A 26,172-nucleotide genomic window follows, 5' to 3' on the forward strand; every position below is an offset into this window, starting at 1 on the left:
TCCCACTGAGTACTGTGCTTGTAAAACTCCAGAGGAGATAACAGACAACCAGGGTAGCCCAGTCAATCCAGTGCACGTTTGAATGGCTGACCATGTTAAGCTCTTAAAGTAGGCATTAATCCAGGATTTTAGGAGCAGAGCTAAGTTTGGCATGTTATCATGGAAAGGCCTAGACCTTAGTCGAAGTTCAGTCACTATGCAGGAGCACTGTCACACAGACATGCCTGTCTTGACCGTCCAGTGCAACTGGACTGAGACCTCAAGTCAGTCTGCTAATAACAAAGAAAAGCACTTTTTTTTTTTTATTTAATGATTCAAAGCATACATATGTCTTTTTCCCAGCTGCTTTGTATTAGATTCATTGTAGTTTACCTAGATCTGCCAAAAGAAGAGAGACGAAAACTGATTTCTACCGGCACGTGTTACATGACGCATTCTAGCGAGGCCTGCTCAGATTATAACAGAGCCTTCGCGACCTCTCTGCCCAGCCTCAGTCTCAGCGCTGGCTTCATCCCTCCAGATGCACACAGGCCAGACGAGAGAGGAGCAACAAAACCCAGCACTCTCTGCTCCGCTCGACTCCAGATACAGAGACCAGCTCAGATCAACACTGAAGATAGCTGTGCAGACAGACAAACATATTAAGAGCTGACAGCTCCTGACCATGCATCTGCAAAAGTGGCACGACCACGTTTCAGCGGAGGAACAAACACCCGTCGGCCAATACGAGAGCAGGAAGGAGACGGTCATGTGACTGTACGCGCAAACAAACGCACACAAAAACACACACACACACACACACACGTACACATGCACACGCCAATCTTAGGGTGCAGTCATAGGGCTTGGGCCAAGGCTTAGGGCTAGAGCATGGGCTTAGGGAACTGGGTGTGCTTGTTGGCAGATGGGGGATCATATTAGGGGCAGTGTGTTGACTTATATATCTTCCTGCACGGGGTAGGGCCTGACTTATCATCTGACATATGAAAAAATACCAGAGAAGCTGTGGAGAAAAGAGAGGAAATTAAATGAGGAGGACATGAAAAAAAAAAAAAAAAAAAAGGGGCAAGCAAGCATTGTGGAAAGGCATCTGCCTCGCTCCTCATCCCCACCCACAAACACACTCTGCATGTGGACGCATACACACCGCATATCAGATTTGATTCATGTTTCTACATTCATCTTGCTTGTGTCAGTAGCTAACTGCATGGCTAATAGACATGTCAAAAATAGATTTGAACATTTGCAAGAATACCTGCAACTTCCTGTGGGGAATTTATGGAAGTCGGAATCTGAATCATCACTGTGTGACAGCCTTCATTTATGTACATTATCTACAGTACTGCTGGTGATAGAAAGAAAGTAAAAAATTATATTTTGATTTAAACTTGAATTACAATGTGGCAGGCTCGCTGCAAAGAGAAAAATATGGGAATTAATGCACTTTTTTTCTTGTGTATATTATTCTCAATTTGGAAAGTTTTTTTGGTGTGGGTGCTGCACACACTGATGTATAATGCATTTAATTTAAAATATGAAAACAAGAAAATGTGATGCCCCTTATCACATAAACTTTAAATGCATACACTCACATAAAAATATTTCCTTTAAGGAATTTGATTCTTAATTCCTCAGCTTGAGTGGGAACAGACTAAATCTGTTTTTGTCATGACTATGTGTCCCTAAATATCCCAAACTGATGCTTAAATTGTTGTCAGAAAACACTATGCACTGACACCCTGCCAAGCCATCAAGATTAATATTACTATAAAAGTCCAAAAATAAACCTACACACACCAGAGTAAAACACATTTGATATTTTGAACACCTGACCCAGAGCCACGTCAGCTCTGTAAGCAGACACATAATTCTCCAATCAACACTTGTCAACCCCGAATAATTGCAACTGGGAAAAAAAAACAACAACTCCTATTAACGCTGGGAGAGTTTCATGGTATTTGGGTTTTTATGTGTGTGAATGAGTGAATGAGTGAGTGAGTAAGTGAGTTAGTTGGTGAGAGAGAGAGAGAAAGAGGAGGGAGAGAGAGAGAGAGAGAGAGAGTCCAAATGGATTTCAGCCCTAGAATAAATCACTGTCGCCACAGAAACAGGCCGACAGCTGTGATGGATGGCTGAAATTTTTGTGTTGATGTCTTTAGTATTGCTGACAATTTGGTAGTCCACGCTTTTTCACTTTTCCAGTGCTTGTGTGTGGCTAAACACATCCAAATGCTGGCACATATCCCTGCCTAGGCATCAGGATTTTGCACCTGCTGAAGATCTACCATGGGATAAAAACATCCTTTGATAAAGAAAATAAATAAATAAATAAAATAAATTTACAATGTCGACATGGTGTCACGTAGAAAAATAAAATGATAATTTCCTAAACTGACGTCAGAGGGTTATAAATTCATATTTTAAAAGCTTCAAAGTTCTCAGTGTCGTTGTGTTTTTATTCCTTCTCCAACTTCACATAAAAGTTGGGAACATTTCCAGAAAGTGTAACACTGTATTGTAAGCACAACTTTCTGCCATGAAACTGTGGACATCATCTGGATGTATGTATGTGTGTGTGTGCGTGCGCACATTGGTCACGGGGTCTTTTTGCACCTGTACGCACTGACCCCCTCATTGGGTGATCTGCCACCACATGACACGGTGACGGTTCGGTATGTTTGGAGCACACGCTGTCTGTCTGTCAATGGCGTCTACGTTTCACGCCACCCGCGCAAACTCGGGACGAAAAAGTCATTTTCTTCCTTTTTTTTTTTCTTTTACCGCCACAACACATTTTATTTCCAGTCCTCTGGTCAGTTATCTGGTCTACCCCAGCACTACTGGGCGGAAACTCTGGCCCTGTGCTAAATGAAAGGGGGCAGCATCTCAGCACACACACACGCACGCACACACACACTCGCACGCACACACACACACACGCACACACACACACATGCACACACACACACACACGCTGGCACACACCAACACTTGACTTGTCTGTTATTGCAAATTCCAAAAATTCCCCCAAAAACTGTTTTCTCAAACACATTTTCTCAGCTAAATGTATAAAGTTAGTTGCACGCAAGAACACTATACAGCCTGATGCACACACCCTGACACACACACACACACACACACACACACACACACACGGAAAGTAAAGAGTTGGGCCACTCTAAGCCAGCCCCCCCACATCCAGTGTTTCCATCTGCTCTCACCTGGCAGGATCAAAACGAGCACACTTCCCACAAACTTACGAAGAATCAATACTTTCTCCAGCAAAACACAGCAGTCACAGCCTCAGTCCCAGCTCAACACTAACTGTACTCAAAGTGCTGTAGACTGACAGAGAGAATCCACAGAGCAGAAATTAAAATTGTTTTACTGACCTTACTTTCTTTCCTTTTTTTCCTCCCTTTTCTCTCACTGACGTCCAGTCCCCTCTTTTTCTTCTGCTGGTGCTTGTCCTCTACACCTCTAGACTAAGTAAGTCATGCAGGAGCTGCTTCCTGCTCCTGCTCAGCCCCACGCCACTGTATTAGTCTGATTTCACACTCTGCAGCCTAGCCTCCCGTCCTGAAGGGGACGGTGAATGTGCTGCTTATTTAGAAGCCGGCGCACACTACCTGGGCTTGTAGGCAGCTGTTTAAAGCACGAGGCAACATCCAGGGTGCATAATACCCCCCGCACACACGCGTGCACGCACGCACGCACATCTTCCCTCTCCCCTCAGCGCTCAAACACACATGCAGACGCTCGCTAGCCGGCTGGCTCACAAGACGCACGCACAGGAGGAAAAGTGAAACACACACACACACACATGCAAGCGGTCTGTCAGAGGTCTCTCTACCTTGGCTGGGATAGCAGGCAGTGTGAGAGTACACACACAGGCACACTGAGATGGGCTGGCCGCTCCGTTCTGTCTCCTTCTCTCTAAGTGTTTAGAAGACAATTTCAACAAGGGATTGCTCCCAATCTACTAGGGTGATCCACATGGATGAGTTATAATATGCTTGCCACTCTCTCCCTCTCTTACCCCCCCCCCCCCCCCCCCCCCCCCTTCTTCCCCTGTTCCCTCTCTCTCATTCTCTGTCTCACTCTCTTACTCTCTCTCTCTCACTCTTTCGCTCTCATGCTCGTTGTTTTAGCCTATTATCGAGCCGTCACCGATTTCAGTTCAGGAGGAAAGCCTTCCCTTCTTGGATTCTATATTTCTCTCCTCTCCGGACGAGCCCGAGATGGGGCCAGAGACCGACTCCACCTGAATGCGTATTAGTGAAATGCATTATTTATTACAAAGCTGTATTCTTCTTCTTTCTTTTTTTTTTCTTTTTTCTGATATGCCGGTGGACACGCGGGGGAAGGGAGCAGCAGTAGTGGCGACTGCATCAGCAGCGAAGGGGTGTGTTTGTGATGTGTGTGTGTGTGTGTGTGTGTTTGTGATGTGTGTGTGTGTGTGTGTGTGTTTGGGGGAGGCTGGGGTGGTGGCAGGAGGCAGGGATAAGGGGTCAGGATTTGGGATAGCGGGGGTCTGGAGGGAGGTGAAAAGAATACATAAAATATGATTTTAATTTATTTATTTATTCAGTGACTGGGATTGCCTTATCATCCAGCGTGCTGCCTAATGACATCACTGCTGGCTCCAAGCTGTCCCAAATCACACTGCCACTCATTTTTTCATCAACATGACTTATGGCACCATGTGTGTGTGTGTGTGTGTCTGCGAGTGAGTGACAACGGGAAATTTAGATAAAGTGAAGGTTTTTGTAAAAACAAACAAAAAAAATGAACAAAAGCGTGAATAACACAGCACAACAACACAGCTCACTCAAAAAGACAATTTTCCCTAACACTGAAAAATTAAAACAATAAAAACACAACATATTTGATACGATTAATATTCTAAGATTAATTCCATCAGTGTTCGTTATTTCAAGACGGACAAATAATTGCGAATAATATGATAATTGCAATATATTTAAAAATGTTGAAAATGTGACTCATCTTTTACCTTGTAAAACATACAACAGCATGTACACATTTGTGCTTTAAATAACTTTAAATGTTAATGCAATTACATTAATTACATTGATTGGTGTTTTTAATCTCTAACATCAGACCGATATGTCTCATAAAACACTCCTAATTATTTAATCCATTTTGCCTTTTACATGATTAATCAGCAGATAATTAATCATCCAAATTTAACGAGTTTAAACTAAGTTGATCAGTTCTAAACAACTCGCTGGCAATTAATGAGAAAACTTTCACTGAATTTTTGCTATATAGGAAGTAGACTGACTTTCTATTTTAACAACCATTTATAAATATTCAAGAAGATTAAAGCAAAGCTCTAATAAAACGTCTGACCTTTTGGCAAGCTTCCCCAGTATTCTCTGAAGAAGAAAAAAGTTTTAAAATGTGTAATAAATACATAATTACAATAATAGTGGCACTCTGAGATGGCATTAAAACAAATGAAACTTCAAACAGAAAGAAGACTGGTACACTGATGTGAAAGTGTGTGTGTGTCCGTGTGTGTGTGTGACACCTCTTCCAAATACTCCCTGACTCCTTGCAACTCATTATTATGTTTGTTTAAAAATGTGCTAAACTAAAAAAGAAGAGTTATGTTTCACTTCAATTACAGTTTTCTTATGATCATAGTGCACAGTAATGATACACAGTCATTTAAAATATCAATTTCTAAACACTCAGTGGGATCCTGATGTTGAAGTCCCTGGACAGAGAATGAGAATGGTCAAGTGTTGGTTCGTGTGGGGCCTTGACTCAAACACAGAGAGGGGAGGGAGGCAGGAAAAGGCTGTGTAAGCTGGAGTTGCCACGCTGGTCAACAGGCTGCTGCGGTATGCACCCTTGGGGCAAACAGCCAGGCAGGAGTCATGACTGCAGTGTGGACCCCCAAGACTCCGTCAGCACTATCAACCTTCCCTCTCTCCCACAGTCAAAGAAGCAGGCCAACACAACAGAAACGCAACCATCCCGCAAGCTCATTCAGTATGTAGGCTGCTAGCCTCTGCTGAATACCTGATGGCCATTTCTCACAGGCCCACAACCAATGGAAACTTGAACAGATCTAATCTCCCTCATAAAAGATTTAAGCAAACATGCTTTAACAACTAATGCAAACACATTTACTCAATTTTAAATCAACAACAGACGGAGTTCACGCGATTCATGACGATCCATGTGATGCCCACTGCGCTGCGTTTTATTTTCCTGAGGCCTAATTCGGTCTCCAGCTGCCTGTGCCCTGTAGGGCCCGTTAACTGCCTGGTCCTCAGCCACAGGATGCCCATCTACTGTACCTGCAATAGGAAATGATGTGGCCCAAGGCCCAGCCGGGCCATTCTATCACTGCCATTAGGGCTTAAGTAGAACTGGAAAATTACTCCATTGGCATTAACAGTCCATCTCAATCATTTTAATACTATCATAATCATGAGAATTTCCAATATTATTTTTAAAAGCCTTGGTAAGAAAAAAGGAATTTCATTTCCTTTGCTTAACTATCTTAAATTGAGGGAGACTAAGTGAAAGGAGAAGAAAGGGATATGTTATGGGAAAGAGGAAGAAAGTGATCAATAGTCACCTCTAACCCCCCCTACGTCTGTAACCGCCACTGACCGGCGCGCTGCCACACACCTCTGCCTGTCCACAGCAGCCCCGCGCTCTGCAGCCTCACCATGTTACGTGTCGCCAGAGATGGCCACTTTAAAACTGATATAATTCATATTAATGAGTGACTTAACAATGTGACTATTAAAGCAGCCTCCTTCGCGCAGCCTCTCGTCCCCGTCTGACCAATGAATATAAACCTGCCCTCCTGTGTTCTTACAGCCACTCTGTCTGCATCATATTCCACACATGTAACCATAAACCATCACTAAACACTCTCAGAGTTCATGTTTCCTCCTCTCTTCCCCTCTGTTTTTCAACTTTCAATTTTCCTGAACAGCATTATTATGTTTTATTAATATCTTTGAATTATTACTCATTTTCCTCTTAAAATTGAGTGCTTTAATTCACATTTGAAGTACTCATCAAGGCTGTGCAGTGAGATGAATGTGGAAGGATACATTATATTTGCAAAAAATGCAAAGGGCGAATTAAAAATATATAACAATACTAAAATATTAACTATTAATTTCAAAATGATAATTTGCAGAGGGAAAAAAAGCCTTTTCATTACTTCTATGACTCTCTTTCTTTCTTTTATAAGACCACCTATGTAAGTCCATGAGTAGTATGTAATTATCTTGTACTGAATATTCACTTGTGTATCAAATAGAATATCTTATGTTTTGTGAATATCATATTTCCACTACAAGAGCATTTACTTTCATGAGAACAGGGGACAAAACGGACACAGAGGGATGGAAGTGATTCAGTGTAAAATTCACATCTAGATAGTCCAAAATGCAAAAAGTGGCACAAAATAAAAATCAAAAGCGGCCCTAACATGATAGTTTCAACTACTGCCCCTAAAATGTTTTTTTTTTTTCTTTCTTGTTACAATAGTGAACTCTAATTCCCATGATCACCCTTGAAAGCGTGACCTTGTGCTGTGTGACAGGAGATAGCCGCAGCATGAAGACAGGACGCCACTTATCATCAAGGGACGAGGTGGCTGTTTAATTTCACACCACCAGTGGCTAAAACCCCTGTTAGTGTGGAGCGTCACAATGGCAGCTACGCCGGGGGAGCAGATGTCCTAGTGAAGGGGTGTAAAGAGGGAGGAGGCTTGGGTTGGGAGAAGGGCAGGAGGGAGGAGGAATCGTGTTGACGGTAGTGTGTGTGTGTGTGTGTGTGTGTGTGTGTGTTGTACTGTCGCTGTGTATTGTACTCAGAGCACTGTCTGACCCCGTGCGCATGCCCAGAAAAAGTGTGCAGAAATGACACAAATAAGCGCGCACATGGTGACCGGAGCATTTGGTCATGCTTACTGTCCGCAATTAAAAATGGTGCGGTGAGCATGCTAAGGCTAACGTAAAGACATGATGGCGGCGGCGGCGGCGGTGGTGGTGGCGGTGGCGGGTGAGAGGACAGTGTGGTGGCGCAGCCCACGCCAAAATCACTGAGAGCCCAATTGCTTTCTGAAGAGCTTTCCATTGTCTGCGGTGATGAACTTGAGCTCTGGCCTCCAACCCAGAGGTCTTTCTGTCTAATCCTGAGTGCCCCTGGCTCCCCTCCACAGCCCCTCCCTCAAACCTTGCGCACACACACACACACAAACACAGACACAGACATAATACACACCCTTCAACTGATGCCTGACATGACTGCAGGGTTGAACAGTGACCAGCGAATCCCAACACTGCTGAATATAAAACACAGTAATGAGCAGGGCAAGAAAATGGCTTCCCTCTCAAACATGGCTGCTTACTGATGGCCAGACGGAAGCCACGGAGAAAAAGGTCACCTCTCTCATCTTTTAGTACACCCCTCCCTCCCCCCTCCCGACACATCTTCTATTGCAGTGTCGTTTCTTTTTTTTTTTTCAATATATATTTTTTTTCCTCTCCCCCACTTTTTCATCTTTTGCCTCCCTCGCTAACACCTTCTATTTTCCCTCCCTGGTCATTCTCCTCACCCCATTTTGTATGCGGATGTAGGCTTATTATTCAAGAGACAAAGGAAGGCGATCTTGGGAAGAGACAGGTGGCTGCATCAGAGTGATGAGAAAATTACGGAAGTGAAATCCGGCTTCTAAAAAACTCTCCTTCATGGACGGTAATAAAAAAAAAAAGGGGGGGGAGGGAATAAAAATAACTGTGCCCCTTCTCCTCTTTGGTACAACTCAGCAGGAAAAGGAGCAACCCTAACTCCCATCCGTCCCCAGTACAATTTCATATCCCCTCTGAGCACCGCAGTCCGGTTAGATATATCCATTTTTCCTCACTTACTCCCCCAGTGTCATTTTTCTCTATTTTCTCCATCGGTTGGTTATGCACAGAATGGTCCAAATGCATTTTGACTGCTTGATTTCTATTTTCATAATATCAGAACATCAAGTTAAAGAATATAAATGTTTATTCAGCAGAGTGGGGAACGTGTATGGGTGCAGTGGCTCTTGGGGGAGAGAGCCCATGCTAAATCAGTAAATCACTCCATCTGGAAGATGAACGGCATGTTTTGGAGTTCATTGCCTTTCGTTTCGGGCGAGTGGTCGGTGCAGCGGCGAGCCCAGCAGGCTGCAGCGGAGGTGTCTGCTGATGTGGATGGTTACAGAGGGATAATGAAGCGGCCACCGGGTACTTGGCCGTGCACCGTTCGCCCTGCGCGCCCCGCCGCGAAGGGGCCTGCTGCCGTACGCGGCTATTAGCCCCGTCCTCGTTCCGAGCCGTCGTGAGGCCCCGTGGCACGCTTCGGTTGAAGTGCTCCTTGGAAAAGTGCTGAGGTGCGAAAACGGTCAAGGCCTCAAGACCTTTGCAACTTTCATCTTTTCATTCATCAGTCAGCGGCACGTCGGGCCGTCCGGCTGGTCGCCCCCCTCCAAAGCTTTCCTTGTCGTCACCTCTTTCTTGTCCCATCCATATGTATTGCAGATGATAATGTGAGTTTGTCTGTCTATCTGTCCTACACATTCAGACACATATGAACTAGCTTCAGACATTGAGAACTCTTCTTCTTTCAGTGCAAAAAAGAAGCCCTCTCCTGGGCAGATAAAATAGATGAATGCACATTTTAGACTAAACTTAGGTCAAAACTACAAGCAAAAATATCCAAAACGTAGCATTGAACTGTTATCTATACAACAAATTACTCTGCTCCAGATGAAATATTAACATAAAATATTATCTTTTCTAAAGACAGTGGAAGAAGTAGTAGAAAAGTATGTTATATTGCATTTTTTGCACCGTAAGACTAAGCTCAATGTGCTGTGCAAATTTCCCATGGCTGTAAACCACAAAGTAGCTTGCAGTCATCATTTCCCTTTCACCACGCACATTTGTGTTTTGTCTCAAGACATCAAGAGTAAAATTGAAGGTGAGGTGATTGTGGGATGTGGGAGTGCATTGCTGCCATTCTTAAGCCCGTGATGAAACGTATATTTAACTAAACACTGAACCTGCCGTTTCAGAAACTTCCCATGAAACGCTGCCAATGGTACCTGTCTTCTCACGTGAACTTCAAACCGGGATATGTGGCACAACACATTTAAATAAGTTGATAGAGTTTATCAAAATGACAGGCAATTAGACTGGCTCTCACCACGAGTTTGCATGCTAAATGAGAGTCATTTGAGTGGTTGGAGCCATACATGTTATATAAAAGAGACTGAGAGTTCTGGAGCTCCATTTCTGCTCCTGGACAGCCCTAAATTAAATATCCCCAAAGTCCATTAGGCTAAACAGCCCGAGGAAAGAGTTTGTCTCACCATAGAAAAATGACAGTAAACTCAGGCAATCATGCCACCAATCAATTATGCATGAATTATATTTTTCTTAGACTATGTAAAATGTCTTATGTTAATTCCCCAACGTACACAATGGCTATTATGTTCAAGGCGTCCGTATGCACGCCGTCTAAATGAGTGTTTTCCTGAAGATTTATCAGCCCCACATCGCCAGCTGAAATGAAAACACTGAGGATGACTTGTGAGTCCTCCGCATCAACTGTTAACTGCAGGAGCCACAGGCAAAGCTCGGAGGCGCTCAGCGCTGATAACCTACACGGCTGTAAATCTAGTGATAGAAAACATCCCCCGAAACTAAGAAAATATCAAGGTAAACTCTTTCACAGAGGCAGCGGCACGCGTTAGGAGGCAAAATATGACGAGACCGACGAGAAGCAGAGAGAGCGAAATGCAGGAGAGAGGTGGAGAGGTGGAGGTGGGAGGGTGGCCGGGTGGGTGGGGGTTTCACTTGACCTGACCTGTCTGGGCTGTGGGCCTGTTGAGCCAGTGAATAGTGGAGTCCCTGAGGTCCCCCGCAGTGGCCCAGATCTCTGATAATGACCTCTGTCTGGCCATGATACTAGGAGACAGGTATTGGCAGGCCCGCTGACCAGTGTCACTGAGGTGCCAATAATTGGTCAGTGTGTTAATAACGAGTGACCTAGTGGCCTCTTTAAGCTGAGCGAGCGGGTGGCGGCGTGCCTCGACATGCAGGTGAGAGTGTTAGAATCTGAATCTTAAAATGAACGCAGTGGGGAAAAAATTACACATTTAAAAGACGGACAGTTTGTCGAGTAAAGTCTGATATTTTAAAATGAACACAGACCACAAATTAAAAGCACAGACCCACTTCTACACAATGCGAAATACCTGATTAAATCAGCATTAATGATCATCAGCGAGAAGCGATTTAATATTTACACACACACCTGCACAAACACGGCCTCTCTAGCCTCTCTCCTTTCTAACTTCCCTGACGGTTCCTGATGATCCCCATTGGTCCGCTCTTATATTACATGCAACACAATCCACCCTTACACACTAATTTGTTTTCTTTGGCTCTTTTTTCTGTTTCAGTGTGTAACTGAGCCCTTGAATATATACAGATTTAATAGAGCTAATAGAATCATTATCAAATTCAGATCAATATAAATTTAGCCCCAGTACCCATAAAAGGCAGCAATATTGAAATACAACACTGTCTGCGCTCTTTCATTCTTCCGCCTACAACTGACGCTTGCTGCCATCAGACATGAATTACCAGACAGGCACATTACAGCTAATAAGACTCTCACAAAACACCCTTTATTAATGCATGAGAGAGTCTTTGATCCTGGAGAAACTTTCGTGAGGAAAGCAGTAATCACCGTACCTCAGACAACACAATGAGATGCTTCCCATTACCTTGAAAAAGTCAACAATGTGGCTGAGGTCAAATCAACCTGAGCCCGTACAGAGAGTCTCTGAGGGGAGGGACAATACAAAGCTGCCACGGCTCAGCTGCAGAAAGCTGTTTTTCTCTGCAGACCGATCATATTTTTGTCATTTTGTCACTCAAAACTTTTAAGGCATGAATCAGTCGGCATTTAGTTCTTTCACTGAGCGGGGCTGCCTCGCACAGGGCTCTAAAATACAGATTAATGCACTTAACTGATCCAGATAACACAGGCATAGAAAACACATTTGTTCAACAGAAAACATAATGATCGAAATTGGCTCATTTAGATACAACTATTGTCTGTGAATTTATAATGTCATTGCATCATTAATAATTTGACAAGGATTAGGATTTTGAGAATTCTTCTTAATTACGATATTGCATTATTTATTCTAGCAAATTGTCTTTTTTTCTTTTCTTTTCTTTTCTTTTTTTTTTTTACATAAAACAGCAGAGACTGAAAATTTAAACTGGTGCGAAAAAAGCATCAAATCCCACTTTAGTACCGACATGAATCTGTCAGTCACACAGACAAAGACAAGTTTCCTGTATACTTCTCCACACTGCATTTAGTTTGATAAACTCCCGGAAAGTTTACTTTTCCCGGTTTTAACAGGAATCAATATTCTGAAAATCCTTCCTCCTTTCAGAACACCTCTCCGTAACAGCGTTAGACCCCCTCACAAATGATCCATCGGAGGAACAGTTTGGTCTAACTTCTATTCCAATGAGCTAGATTTTGACAGAGTCTGTCACATTATAAAGTCTGAACATAGTTACAAGAATTGCGAATGATACATGTGATTGAATTTTATTGAAGTGGTCAGCAAGTAGCTCATTCCCCACAGAAAGCCCCGGGGCCTGAAGGTGGTCAGAGGGGAGCAGCTTCACAACATCTCACTGCTGCATGATGCATAGCGAACGGAAGGAAGAGCAGAAGAGAGGACTCCCGTTTGAGACGTAGAGGTGCCACTGCAAATTCATGACCTGACTATTTAAGACGGGTGTAATGTATTCCCAGTTCAGCCGGGATCCATTGCTCAGACTCCATCACGGCGTGTGTGAGCTCTCACAGGGCGCGCGTACAGTAAAACTAGTACACAAAAACACAGCAATGTGTTCACAATTTGCCACTGAGACGCGAAGCTAAACTTCTTTTTGTATGAGCAAATATAATGCTACACAAAAGTGATACAATAAATCTTATTCCAGCGAGCCTTTGTTAGCTTACTGAATCGGCAAAGAAATGAACGAAAGAAAGGACGGCGTAAAGAAAGCAGGAAAGAAAAGAAAAGAAATGCATTATTTCTGAAAGAAAAGAACAACAATAGATGATGGAAATGTGTTTTTCTGAATTTTGCTAACAAAAAAAAAAAAAAAAAAATTGCCCACTTTCAACAAAATAAATGTGCATTAAATAGAGCATGTGACAGTCAGAAAGCAATCATAATCAGAAAACAGATCCCCCCCGGCCCCCTCCTCGGCAGGCGCATGCTAATCAACCTACAGGGTCGGGGGGTCAGGTCTGGACAAGGACGGCATCCAAACCGGCCACAACAAATGCAGAAGAACATCTGCTCTCTGTGCGTCACACAAAGCTGTCCCCTTGGAGACCCTCACAGCACTCAAGAGCCTGGGAACGGTTCAAAGTCAAGGGCACTAGGGCAGCCTCCGCAGCCCGAATGCTGACTGGACGCAGCAACAGGCTTTCTCTGTGCTATAAGGAAACTAAAACATTCTGATTTTCAACACGCACAAACTACGGCTTAGTGTCATTCAAATGGTTACAATAAGCAACAATGCATTTGCAATGTCCTGTATTATTAAAGCCTCCCTGAGGTCAAGCTGCACTGTCTAATTTTTTTTTTTTCCACAACTAGAGTTACCTCTGAATATGCACGTATGCATTACACTGACACATGCCACCGTGATGACAGAGAGATCACCGCTAAACACTTTGACTCTTGTTCCTTGGCAGCCTAACAATATGCTTGAAAGAAACCATCAAATGATGTCAATAGTGGGATCAATATCCCGGCATGTCTCAGCTTTCCCTGCAGCAAATGAAGAGCATTATACAGATCCTCCTGGGCAGAGCTCTTACCACACTTCCAGTGGTAAAAGCTCAGCACATACTGTATTCCCGCTTCAGAGGTACAGCTGATGTATGCCTCCTCTGCCAGACATCACCACATGCGTGCCACATTTCCTCCGTCTGTCTAATGTGCTGCTGATCTACACCTGCTGGGCCCAGGGTTGCATAGGTATGCGCTATTTGCTGACAACATCAATCACTCAGCAGGCCTTATTATTGCCATTTAAAATACATTTAAGACGATTCGCTGGAGCCACTGTCCGACCCGGCACGGACGCAGCGATGCCGACGCGTTACTGTGAAGAATGTTTCACAGTTGCGGCCCGGCTGTGAACAGATGGGGAACCTTCGAGCCGTGCGCTTTGTTAGTGTAAGCGAGCTAAAGTATTTCAATCAGAGCAAAGCACCGTCACTAATCACTGCCATCAAAATAAGCAAATTAATGCTTTTAGTTCTATCCGTGCAGTAGCTCTGAACTGCCCTTCAAAATATCAGATTGATATTTTGTTGATTACTCCAACCACCAAGGTCGCTTATGCATAAAAAGTAACATTAAAGTCACACAGAAAATAAAAGGCAGCAGCCAACCGCCGCAGCTACTCCCATCAAGCTACGACGAAACCATTATGCAGCATCTCTTTAGAAAGGTGCCGCTTTAACAAACACTACTTGTCATTTGAAGACTGATGACAAGACGACGACGGCTGGTTTTGCTTCAAATCAGCATTAAAAAGTTGTTTGATAAGCCACGAAAACTGATCCCAAACCAGTCCAGACTTTGTTTGCCCACACAACACAACAGAGCTTTTTTTTTTACTGGCAAAATAGGATTGGGAGGGAATGTGCCCGATCTAGAAACACTGATGCCAGCCCATCTTAACAACATCTCAAAGCCCTGCCAGCCCATTGTAGAGTAATCTATACGAGGGGACTGAGCTTCAGAGAACTGAGGCACGCTCCCGAGTGCTCAGGTGAGCTTAGTAATAGACACAGCCTCTCTAATTCCCCTTCAATTCTCACCTAAAATTGAAAGCTGCCAAATGCAGCCTTAATTACATACCACCCAATCAGAGCTTCAGTGTAACCTAGTGCCTGCCCCCACCCCCTCGTCCCTCCCATCCTTCCCCTGAAGAACGAAAGCAATGCATCTCTCCTGAGGTCTACACATATTTCACCGGGGGAGTAAACAGGTCTGGGGGATATGAGATGGATATATTATGTATATAGGAAGCAAGTGTGAGATTTAAGGAGCAACCTGCTTGGTCAGCACATAGCGTGCTGAAAATGCAAACAGATCAAGGAACAAGCAGGATTATGGATCTCCCCTTGTATGTAACTGGGCAAGGTCTATTGACCTAAATTTAATTATTTTAGCCTCCACCCATTCCCCATTCTCCTTCTTTCCCCCTTTTACAGTGACTCATTCTGTAGAAAAATGCTGTCAGTGGCTTCTAACTAAGCTCGCCAGTTCGCATCATCCTGTTTAATTCACATACTTAAAATTACTTATGCATTTCAATTTTTGATTGCAAATGCATTATGCACGTCTAAATCTAAAGCATTTTTGAAAATCTGTAAGTTGCACGTCTAAATAAATATTAGCCATCTCCCTGTTATCTCCTCTGTCTCCAACCGACGCTTGTCAACTGTATTAAAGGCATCTCCTCCGGGGGGACGAATAAACCGGGGACGTCTGAATGCAACCACACTAGACACACTGCTATTTTCCATCCGCTCTAATCATGTGATCAGGGTGTCGGCGCCACATCCTCAGCGCAGGGAGGGGCCAAGCAGCACTGAGCTCACCACCATTTTGTGCGGGGTACCTGGCTCCTTTTGTGTGAGTACCTGGCTCGCATGTTCACCTGCCTAAGTGTTAGTAATTTACGACGGGCCGGGCATCATTGTGCTTCATTCAGCGCGTTTTGTGCGACGGTGAAAGCGTGACGGGCACGTTGCTAAAGGAGCATGAGCGGACGCTGCAGAGAAAACATCACAGGGTATCAATGCGCCCCGACTGCTGCCCATTCTGGATTTCATGTCGTGTATTTTTCTTCCCCTCTCCTCTCTCCTGGCTGTGCTCCCGACAGACCCCTCTCCTCCCTGCCATCCGATGTGTGAGGCGCATATGGTGAAGTGAAATTGCTGTCTGCGAGAGCATGCCTCTGCCTGTCCAGACTTCATCAGAGGGATTAAAGAATGGGATGAAAAAAAAAAAAAATCAAAATAAAATGATGATAGCGGGGCTGTGGCTTTTCTTTTTCTTTTTTTTTTCTTTTTTTTCGACACCCCACACCTCCCCCCCAGCTCTGTTTTAAGTAGAGTGGAACATCAGATGACAGAGAAAGCTCTCTTGCTGGGGTGCAGCGGTTTGCAGGGAAAGGTTGCCCGGTCGGTGAGCTTGCGCTGGGTTTATGTGGCTCTGACAAGGGCTCACTACAAAGGAAAACCAAATTACAGACAGCACTGTTCCTCCCCGCATGCAGCCGGCGAAGTTCACTCAGAAGCTGCACCCAATTAAAAGAAAAGTGAGTCAGCAGCACAGCACCGGCTTTCTTTAATGATTACTTAGTCATCCCTCTGTGATGTCACTTTTTTTTAAAAAAATAAATAAAATAAACAAACAAAAAAACAAACTAAGGACAAAATTTGGCAGAGCATTAAAAAAAAAAACAGAGAGGTGGGGATGTGCGTGCAGAGGTGGGATGCTCTACTCCACGAGGAGAGTGGAAAGATTGCAGGATATTAAGAAGTAATTGATGTCACACTAGGCCCCTATAACAAATTCCCACATGCTTTCATCATGGCTCGATGAGACTGATCAAGGGAACAGGACATTACTTGGTTTCCTAGTTGTGTTATTACCAAGGAACAGTAAACAGTTATTGCAGTGTTTATCATCCTGAAAGATAGCTATTACACAGCAAGCCAGAACAGTTTTCTTTTTTTTCCCCCATGTTCAATCATCAAATAAATTACAGTGCATATCAAGTGGAAACCATTATAGAAGTATTCTAATCATACACATTATTCAGAGCATAAAAAAATGCAAAGTTCCTGGAAAGCAGAAAAAAAAATCTGGTGGTGATCAAATCACATTTATACAATAAATAAATATATTTTTTTAGGTATCAAAAGAAGCCAGGAGAGGTCTTTCTGAAAGTAACATTTAGAGAATGCTTACAATGATACAGCCGGTGGAAATTCAACATCCAGATAAGGTCTACCGCAGCCTGTGCATGCAGATGTGGTTTTATAGTGAGCCTCCTGAATTCAAGTAAATAGGGATATATTCTGAGGTTTATTCTGGGATTTGCCAGACACTAGATCCGGCCCTGCATTTGAGACAACAAAAAGGCAATCTTGACATCTTGCCCAACCAGCAGATAATATTCGCTGTTCAGAGGCTGGCTTTCTTTTGTTCCAGGTTTTTATAAACCCAAGACACTTGAAATTTAAACCCAGTTCAAGAAATATTATTTGCCATAGGGCAAGGTAAATCTCTTGGCGGGGCTTTTCAAAGGGTTGCCCTGGGTTTGTTTACAATTGATCTTATTTAAAAGTGGATTTTTTGTTTTACCTTTCAAAGACATACTTTCTGCCGTGATCTTTTAGGTCAGAAGAATGCTGAATGTTATTTTTCCAATTGGAGCAAGAAGAGGGAAATAATCAGAAGATAACAATGCAGAAAGCTCCGTCATATCTCCTCCATCTCTAACTTGCAAATGTAAAATCAAAAACACATGCAAAACGTCATCTGTGGCTACAGCAAAATAATAATAAAAAGAAAAAAAAAGTTAAAGAAATAAACCCCCTGTGAGAAGGCAAATAAATAAAGTTTTAACTGCCTGGAAATTTCTCCTGATTTACTGAAATATGGGGCTGCACTGCAAAATAAGGCAGGAAAAAAATTTCAATCATTCCACGGAGTGTGTGCGTCTTTAGTGTGTGTGTATGTCTCTGTGTTGCAGGGAAATGAAAATGGCCTACAAACTGCATAAAGCAGCTGCTTCTTTCATTGTTTAGGGAAGCAGGTCACAATTTTTATTCAACCTTCATCCTCAGAGACAACAACTGACCTGACAACTGACCAATCCACATAAAGCACAGTGGGTGGGGCGGGGAGAGAGACAAAAATCGAGCCCGACAGGAAAGGATGAGCATCCCTCTTTCTGGCTTGTGATCCAAACTTCGTCTTTCAGACTCTCATTGTGTTTTAAGAAAATGAATTTAGTCGCCACCGAGTCATTATTTAACGGCATTCTGTACAATAACCTGATTTTATTTGCTAAAAAATGAGCAGGGGCTCCCGTGTGTCACGGAAGGTGAAGAGAGAGGGAGAAAAAAATCTGGGGATTGTAGTTCCTGCCATGGGCCGTCCTCCGAGGCTGGGAGGTGTCCCTCTCCGGCTCAGACAGGCCGTACATGAGGAGGAGGAGGTCAGTGGTTTAAAGATCGCTGCTCCTGGGGAGCAAGGTGGACAAGCAGAGGGCGCAGCAGCAGGGACGCCCCACTAAAGACCCCTTCATCTGGACTGCACCTGAGGGAGCCCACGGGCCACCCAGCTCAAAAGCAAAGCACAACAGAGCAACTGCTGCACATCCACACACACACACACACACACACAAAATGAGTAGCGTGTATCTACCTCAAGTGTGCAAAAAGAACGTTTGACACTTTCCACGTGATAAAATGAAATGAATGCAGAAGTGAAATGTCTGGGACATCAGGAAAAAGAGACAGGTGGGATCACGTTGTATGTGGTCAGGGCTGACGGACACACTGTATATCTAGGATCCATTTCATAGGGCACAAAATGACAACATGTTCCAGCGGGTGGTTAAGTTGTTTAAAAAATGAGAGTAATGCATTTAATTCAAATTTACCGCAGTCGCTCTCGAAATGTGTGATTCCGCTTGACTCCGTCCTCTTGTGTCCTCGGTACGGTCAGACAAATAATCTGCCTACCTGCACAAGAGTGACTTTTATTTTACATTCCTTTTGATTTACTGCACATTTAAATAGTTATTTCACAGTGGAAGTTAGTTTTAACTCAACGTATATTTCAGCTCGGCAAAAACTGCTGTGAAACTTTTACTGTTAGAACAGATCCAAGAGGCTCTGGCAGGGCCGCAACCCCATACCGACTTACAAGAAGGCCCAGGCCACCGCTAACATTTTAAATTACATCTCTGTCTATTGTGTCTTGGTCGAGCTTATGAGAGGGTCCCTGGGGCTCCTCCGTTTTCCCAGAAACTCCCTCCAAGGCTCTTCAGGTTAACATGCCCGGTTTGACTATTAGATCAATAGTTGTAAATGACTTCATCACACCAAAGAGGCAACTTGCTGGACGGAATTGGTCCCACAGTTCCAACTTGACAGGCTCGTGCTGTGGGGAAGTCCAGTCAATGTAGTCAAGTTGAAAATCTAGCGTTCCTCTAAAACTGTGCCGCGGATTAAAGAAATTAAATGATCGGACTGGCTGCAAAATTTCACATCATTTAATTTTTGCTTTTTTTTTTCGTAAACCAAAAACACATTTTAAAGACTTGAAAAACTTCCAAAAAACAGTCCTGATCCAAGTTCCGAGAGTGGTGTGTTCAGCTACAGTAGCTGTGGCAAGAGGTGGAAAAAAAAAAAAAAAACCCAGTGATATCACACGGCCTTTCTGCACCTCTTTTGTTCTTACGGGACATGGGGTGATGTCAGTTCACTCCCAAACCTCCCTAAAATGCCCCCAAAGCTTGCCCGGCTCCTGAGTGGGAGTGTGTAATCTGTCCTGGCAGAGTGCTGGTTAATGGGGGGCACAGGGCCATGGGTTGGAGATGTATTCATGTGCGTGGCGTGGCGCCTGGACCCAGGGTGACACTTCTTCATTCCCGCTGCCTCAGGCCAGGATTAGGATTGCACCCAGCCTCACAAAGCCGGCCGTAATGCAAAATCATTTTCATATTAACCTCGTCTCTACTCTCTGGGCCTGACAGTGGACAGGCCTGCTCTCTTTGGTGCTCAAATTATCCTCAATTACTGGGGAAAGGCCAGGCGAGGGGACGTCACCTAACCTTCACCATCTGTTAGGTTCAAAGCTTTAGCAGTCGGCCAGCCCGCCTGTCTCCTGCCTCTCCTGACCTTTCCGCCTCGGCCAGCTCCTGCTCTATGCGCCTTTCACCCCCTCCCCACAAACACCGCCCCCCCCACCCCCCACCCCGCCCCAACTCCCCAACGATAGCCCTGCCCTCTCTGGACACAGATGGGAAGTACATGTACACACATCTCATTAAGGGGGAAAAGGTTATGTCACGCTTCTTCAGCACAGATATGAATATTCAAAACTTTGCTCAGGCCAGCACAAAAGCTGTGTCAAGACAGTCTCCTAAGGATAAGTCGGTGCGTTTGGATGCTGGTTGTGAAATTCAAACAGAAATATTCAAGAGGAGTAATAAGTAAAATTTTGCTCTCCGTGTCTGGTTTAGTGTTAAAGAATTTAAATACCCACAGAAAATAAGAAACATTTACAGATCCAGACATGGCAATTTTTTATTTTCCAAAATGAATATTCAAAATTGAAATTGCAAATATTTGTTTGCATCGCTATTGCTCAAATTTCCGTAAATGCACGATCCGGTTTTAGTAATGAACGGTAATTAAAAATATAAAATAGAGACACTGATTTTCATATGTAGTTATTTTTTATTACATAACAAACTAAGATGTTATATTATATTTGTGAAAGTGTTTATTTTTTTCCTTATTTATTTTAGGGCGTCACTAAATTCTCACTGACCGCTTTGTGCTTTTATTTAGTTTTCTCTTACTTTTACAGAAAAAAAAAAGTTGGCTTTAATTAAACATTCTTCTATATTTGCGCTTGTGAAATATTGAAAAGCTCTTATTTCTCCGATGGCGAATGGACCTCTTAATAATGCAGGCTGTGTTTTCTGTTTGTTTTGAGCCTGTGTGTTTTAGCAGTTCCACTGTGTCCATTTGGATTTTCCAGTCTGTCTGGCCACTCAGGAGGCCCCCTTTCTCAGGTCATCTGGCAGGACCTGATGGCTCTGAAATAACTTTTAATAAGTCTGCTAAATAATAGATGGGCTGTTGGCTAAAATCAAGCAGGGAGGAGAAGGGCTGAGGACAGCAGGCTGCAGAGACAGACAACAACCAGGGCCCAGGCACTTCCCTCACCATCATCATAAACAGCAGCCACGCTCAGTCTCCTGCCTCACCTCCTCTCCAGACCCAGACTCTCTGGGGTCAGAGGTCGTGGACTTGACCTTGTGGCCCCCAGGAGAATGTTCTCCAGGTTTGGGTATAATTTGGGATTTATTCAGCAGGAGGCCCCGTCTAAGCCAGCATTATGCCTCATTATCCCCCGGTCCTCTCTGCTCACGGGGCACAGCCCACAGCAGACGCATCAACACTCCATTTTATTTACACCCGCGCAATCCCCCAATCAATACCTACAACTGACAACATTATTCATTTGAATACATCACAGCTGACTAAAAAGGAAGTCCAAATTTCCATCAAAAAAAAAAAGAACCATGAAATACCATTTAGATATTATGTATCAATAAACAAATACAGAAAATTTGTGAATGTGGTCCAGGAAATGATTCTTTAATTATGGCAAGAAGTCACAGATTAATTCATTCTAAATTAATTGTGGTCGTAAAAAAATAAATCAAATTTTTAAAACATTTTTCAGAAATTTGATCTGATTTTTAAATGCAAGATATTTCATTTAATCATTTGCTTGCTGCGCATTTTTTATTTTTGGAAACCCCTCTGTAGGCAGGCCTTAGAGGTCTATTCATAAAATAAAATGCAAATTCATTTATTTTGATCATCATCCAATAGAATCTGAAATTTAACATTAACTCAAAAAATATATTTAAAAAAAAAAAGTCTAGGCTAAAATAAAGTAAGCTTTTCAAAGTCTTGTCACTTACTGAATGTGAGGTGGAGTGATACGTTCAGATGCTGGCTAAAAAGAGTGATCATTGCTATTATGTGTGCTCCACTCTAAGTGGGTCCCTGTGGAGGACAATTTTGGAGAGATCTTTCCTGATAAGAAACAAGCCCTGCATGCATTAATATTACATTAGACCCAGTATATCACAGAGCCATCTGCTCAGTCAGGTAGAGAGCTTTTCATTGACATCTCCTTATCATGTTAATATTACACTCATCAAAGAAGACTACGGCACGGAGAAGGAGGGGATGGGAGGTGCAACAAAACGTGCAATATTACAGATTATTCTTATGAGAAGTCGGAAAGGGGGAACAGACAATAAAATGGTTATTTAGGTCACGTTTTCACTGTAATGCACAAGAAAGAGACAAATGCCGCAGGAAAGGCGTCGTTTGCGTGTGTGTGAGTGTGTGTCTCGGTCGAAAATATGACATGCATGGCTAGTCACAAACACACACGCACACGCGTGCGCGCGCGCGCTCACTCACACACTCACTCACTCTCTCTCACACACACACACACACACACACACACACACACACACACGACTCTTCAATGCCGGCAGCAGGAGGGGTGCAAATCTCCAGCGAGAGGGAGACAGGTGCAAGGCTCTGCTCTCTATACTGTAGCTTAAACGCATTTAAAGTCCATTCTTACCACGCACTCCCCCTCTTTATTTCAATGAGATTATTCCTCCACTGTGCTTTTGTTGACTCGCAAGTGCGCGCTCTTGGCTGTGCGTCTTTGGGTAAAAGAAAGAAAAAGAAAGAAAGAACCATATAGGATATTATATAAATTATTGTTTTTTTTTTCCTGGTGTTTTTTTTTTTTTAACTTATCGGGCAAGGTGCCACCTTCCTCCAGAATTAAGCATATAACGCTTCCCTAAACACGTGTCAGCTTAACAAAAGGCGGAGCGCTTTCTTTCTTTCCTCTCCTTCCCCTTTCCTTTTTTTTTTTTTTTTTTTTTATTCGGCTGGCTGGGAGGCCGGGAGGCGGACGCGTGCTTGTTTCTGTGCCAAACTTTGTCACTCTCATTTGAATGTGAATGGTATTTACCGCGGAGAGCTGCTTATGAGGAGCCCGTGTCTACAACACACAACCTTCTCTTCTGGAGGGTTTTTCAATTAGCGCCCCCCCTCCCCCAGCCCCTCCCCTTTTGAACTAATCGGGGCTAATTAGGCTTTATCGCGGGGTAATAGCTTGTATTAATTGCCTCGCGGGGCAACTGTTGAGGAATGTGGCGAGTGATCAGATTGAATCTGACAAGTTTATTCCGTCTATTTAATATTCATTATATTCTAATAGGACACTTGTTAGCATGAATACACCAATTAGGGCCGGAATTGCGCGCAACAGGATAGGCCTGCGTGTTAGTTTGGAAACCTTCTCATGGAAACCTAGTTTTAAACATTTTTAACCAGTATTTTTTTGAACAGAAAATGATCTTGGTAATTTCTAATAATGTAATGAACTCACGGGACAACATTTTTATTCATATACTTTTTTACGTACGCACGTGAACAGTACAAATATTTATGCTTTACAATTTACCATTTGAAAAGAACTCATTTTTATTTATTTATACAAGTCTAAATATCAATAACAAATGTGGATAATAAAACCTCGTTTGACAATTACGCACGACTTCTCTGTTTTTTTGTTTTGTTTTTTGCTTCTTTTTTTTTTACTAATAGGCAAACATGTATTTGGGACCTGCCACAATCTGGCATTTTATTTACCTGAGTTTGTTTTCGAGTTTGAACTCAGAACATCATTTATTCATCCCTCACCTTCGTCTCAACCTCCTCCCCTCTCTCTCCTCAGAAGAAAGAAATAATAATGTTTATTTAGCCCTCGTTATTAAGACTTACTTTCCGTCATTCAGAGACCAAAGGGATTTCAAACATGACATCATGCTGCAAGGGCTGACATATCGCACAGAGGATGGGGCCTGTAGTCTCACATAGCCAAAATTGATGCGCAACAAAAATAGAAAGCTGGGACATCAATGCAGGATGGAAATGTATCTACTCGCCAGAATGTTTGATCATTAATCAATTAACATTTGTGAAACAAAATAGTCCGGGTTTGTCGAAAAAAAAAAACGATGAAAGTAGCAGAGAGACGAGCTAAAGAAATAATTAATTGCCTGCGTGTTTCTATTTATACTGGTTACAGGAAGTTCATAGGCCAGTCTGTGAGCCAGGGACAAAGATGGGCCTAAACGTGAAGCAGGTCTGCACAGCACAAACAGTCTTGGTGAGGGTCAAGGTGGCTGTGATGAGGGTGGGCATTAAACCCACCACGAGTTCACCCCTCCTCTGTTTTTAACACTTATACATTATCCTTAGCTGAATATTTCACAGGCCCCAACACCTGAAACCAGCGGACCACTGTGTAAATAAAAGGCCTTTTTTAGCGCAAAATTAAGGAACAGATAAATTCATGAAAATACATATTTACTCAGTTTCAGGTTCGATTTCTCAGTGAAATTATTGCTGCAATAATATTCCGGTGATATGATATCCTGTCCTGGGCTCCACGAGCACATCGAGTCGCGACACATTTTTATCAAAGAAAAAAAAAAAAGAAAGAAACAATAGTAATGTAGGCAAATAAAAATCGTTATTTTTAAAGAAATATCCAGAAGCTAGAGAAGCAGCGGGTGTTTGTCCTCACTACAGGAGCCGGTGAGTATTACTCAGCCTTCGCTGGGTGTAACAGCAGTCACTTGGAGGCATATGGCTCTCAGCTGCCCCCCGCATTTGAACCCCCAACCAGCTCCGGTGAAGTTCAAGGTCTCTGCAGCCAGTGACCATTAAGAGACCAGGGAGGACACAGACGGCAGCCTGCTGTCTGGACGCTCTGTGTCTGTCCCAAACGTCCCCCTTCAAAAGAATGGAATTCAAATGCTCCTCGGTCTTTGCATTATTATGCTTATTATTATTGTGATTATTATTATTCGTCATTGACAGTGTAACAATTTAGTCAGGGGTTAACACAACTCCTTCAATTTAAATGAAATTTAAAAGTTTAAAATGTCAGTTTAACTCCTTTTCCAATATTACAGTCATTTAAAAAATAGTAGCGTTGTTGCGCATTTCAGAGATTTTAAAAAAAATGTTGGTCAGATGTCTGAGTTGCCATTTATTTATTCATTTGTTCAGGTAATGCCCGGAAATGAGGATTTAGTCACCTTTAATTTTTGAAGTTAAAACTCTTCTGTCATGCTCAGGGCCTCAATTTTTAACATTTGCGTTTCTCTTGAAGCAATCAGAAGCTTAACCCCCACATTTTTGATACTTTGTAAAATATATAAATATTAAAAAAATTAATCTATTTATTACATTACAGTGGTGGAGTTAATGAACACCATGAACTTAAGTTTATAAAAAAATAAATAATTACGTGTTTTTGTTTATTTTTCACTTGAAAAATAAAAGTTAAACTAAGTATATGATTTTTAATTTGTTTTCATTTAGAACTTTATTTGCTTTATTTTATTTTTTATTTATTTTTATTTTTTTGCAGATGAAATTTGAAATTTCAACATAACACTTGCAAGATGGCCTGTTCAAGAAAATAATAAGAAACACTGCATTCACACATTTCTTTTCTCCCCTGAAAACCTCATTTAAAAAAAAAAAAAAAAATTTAACCGATTCCTGTTTTTGATTTGCATAAGAGGCCAAGTTCATGGTTTATCGGTCATATTATTTAAAAGATGCAAACAGAGGCACACAGGTTCTCTTTTAAAATCCATTGCTAATAAATTACATATGTATTTACACAAACATATCAATAATAATTTTATTTTCCTAATTTATAAAGGTAATAATCACTGCACACACTGAAGGACTGTAATAGTTTTTGTTGTTAGGTTTTAGGTATATTAAAGAGTCAAATGACATAGATTGTCCCATCATGTGAAAATGTATTAAAAAAAAATCTCTGAAGGAGAATCTCAACTTTTTATATTTTTAACTAACAATCAAAGACAGAGCAGGTCAACAAGAAAAACACAGGGAAAGGAGAAAATGAGAGAGAAGAAGATGCAGAGAAGAAAAGGAAGAAGAAAAAGAAGCAGGGTAGAAGGTTATAAGACGACAGAATCAGATGAATAGATGCAGCCAGTGGATGATAGGTGGTCCCAGGTGTCTCTAATGACATCAGCATGGGAGACATATCATGCATCTGCATAGTGGAAGAGATCCTGTTTCCTCAGAAAGTCTCTTCAT

General features: G+C 42.6%; 1 protein-coding gene across 3 annotated transcripts in view; it reads right to left on the reverse strand.

The window, feature by feature from the left end:
* The window catches only part of zfhx3b (zinc finger homeobox 3b), a 316,707-nt gene that overhangs the window by 194,606 nt on the left and 95,929 nt on the right, over window positions 1-26,172 (reverse strand). The window contains exon 1 of one of the 3 annotated variants that reach the window (XM_047580260.1): window positions 3,854-4,021. The exons of the other annotated variants lie outside the window; for them this stretch is intronic. The gene's annotated coding sequence lies outside the window, so the exon portion shown is untranslated. Of the gene's footprint in view, window positions 1-3,853; window positions 4,022-26,172 lie in introns of those variants that run through there. 3 annotated transcript variants of the gene reach the window in all.

The sequence above is a fragment of the Mugil cephalus genome, chromosome 3 (genome assembly GCF_022458985.1).
Source record: "Mugil cephalus isolate CIBA_MC_2020 chromosome 3, CIBA_Mcephalus_1.1, whole genome shotgun sequence".
NCBI lineage: Eukaryota > Metazoa > Chordata > Actinopteri > Mugiliformes > Mugilidae > Mugil > Mugil cephalus.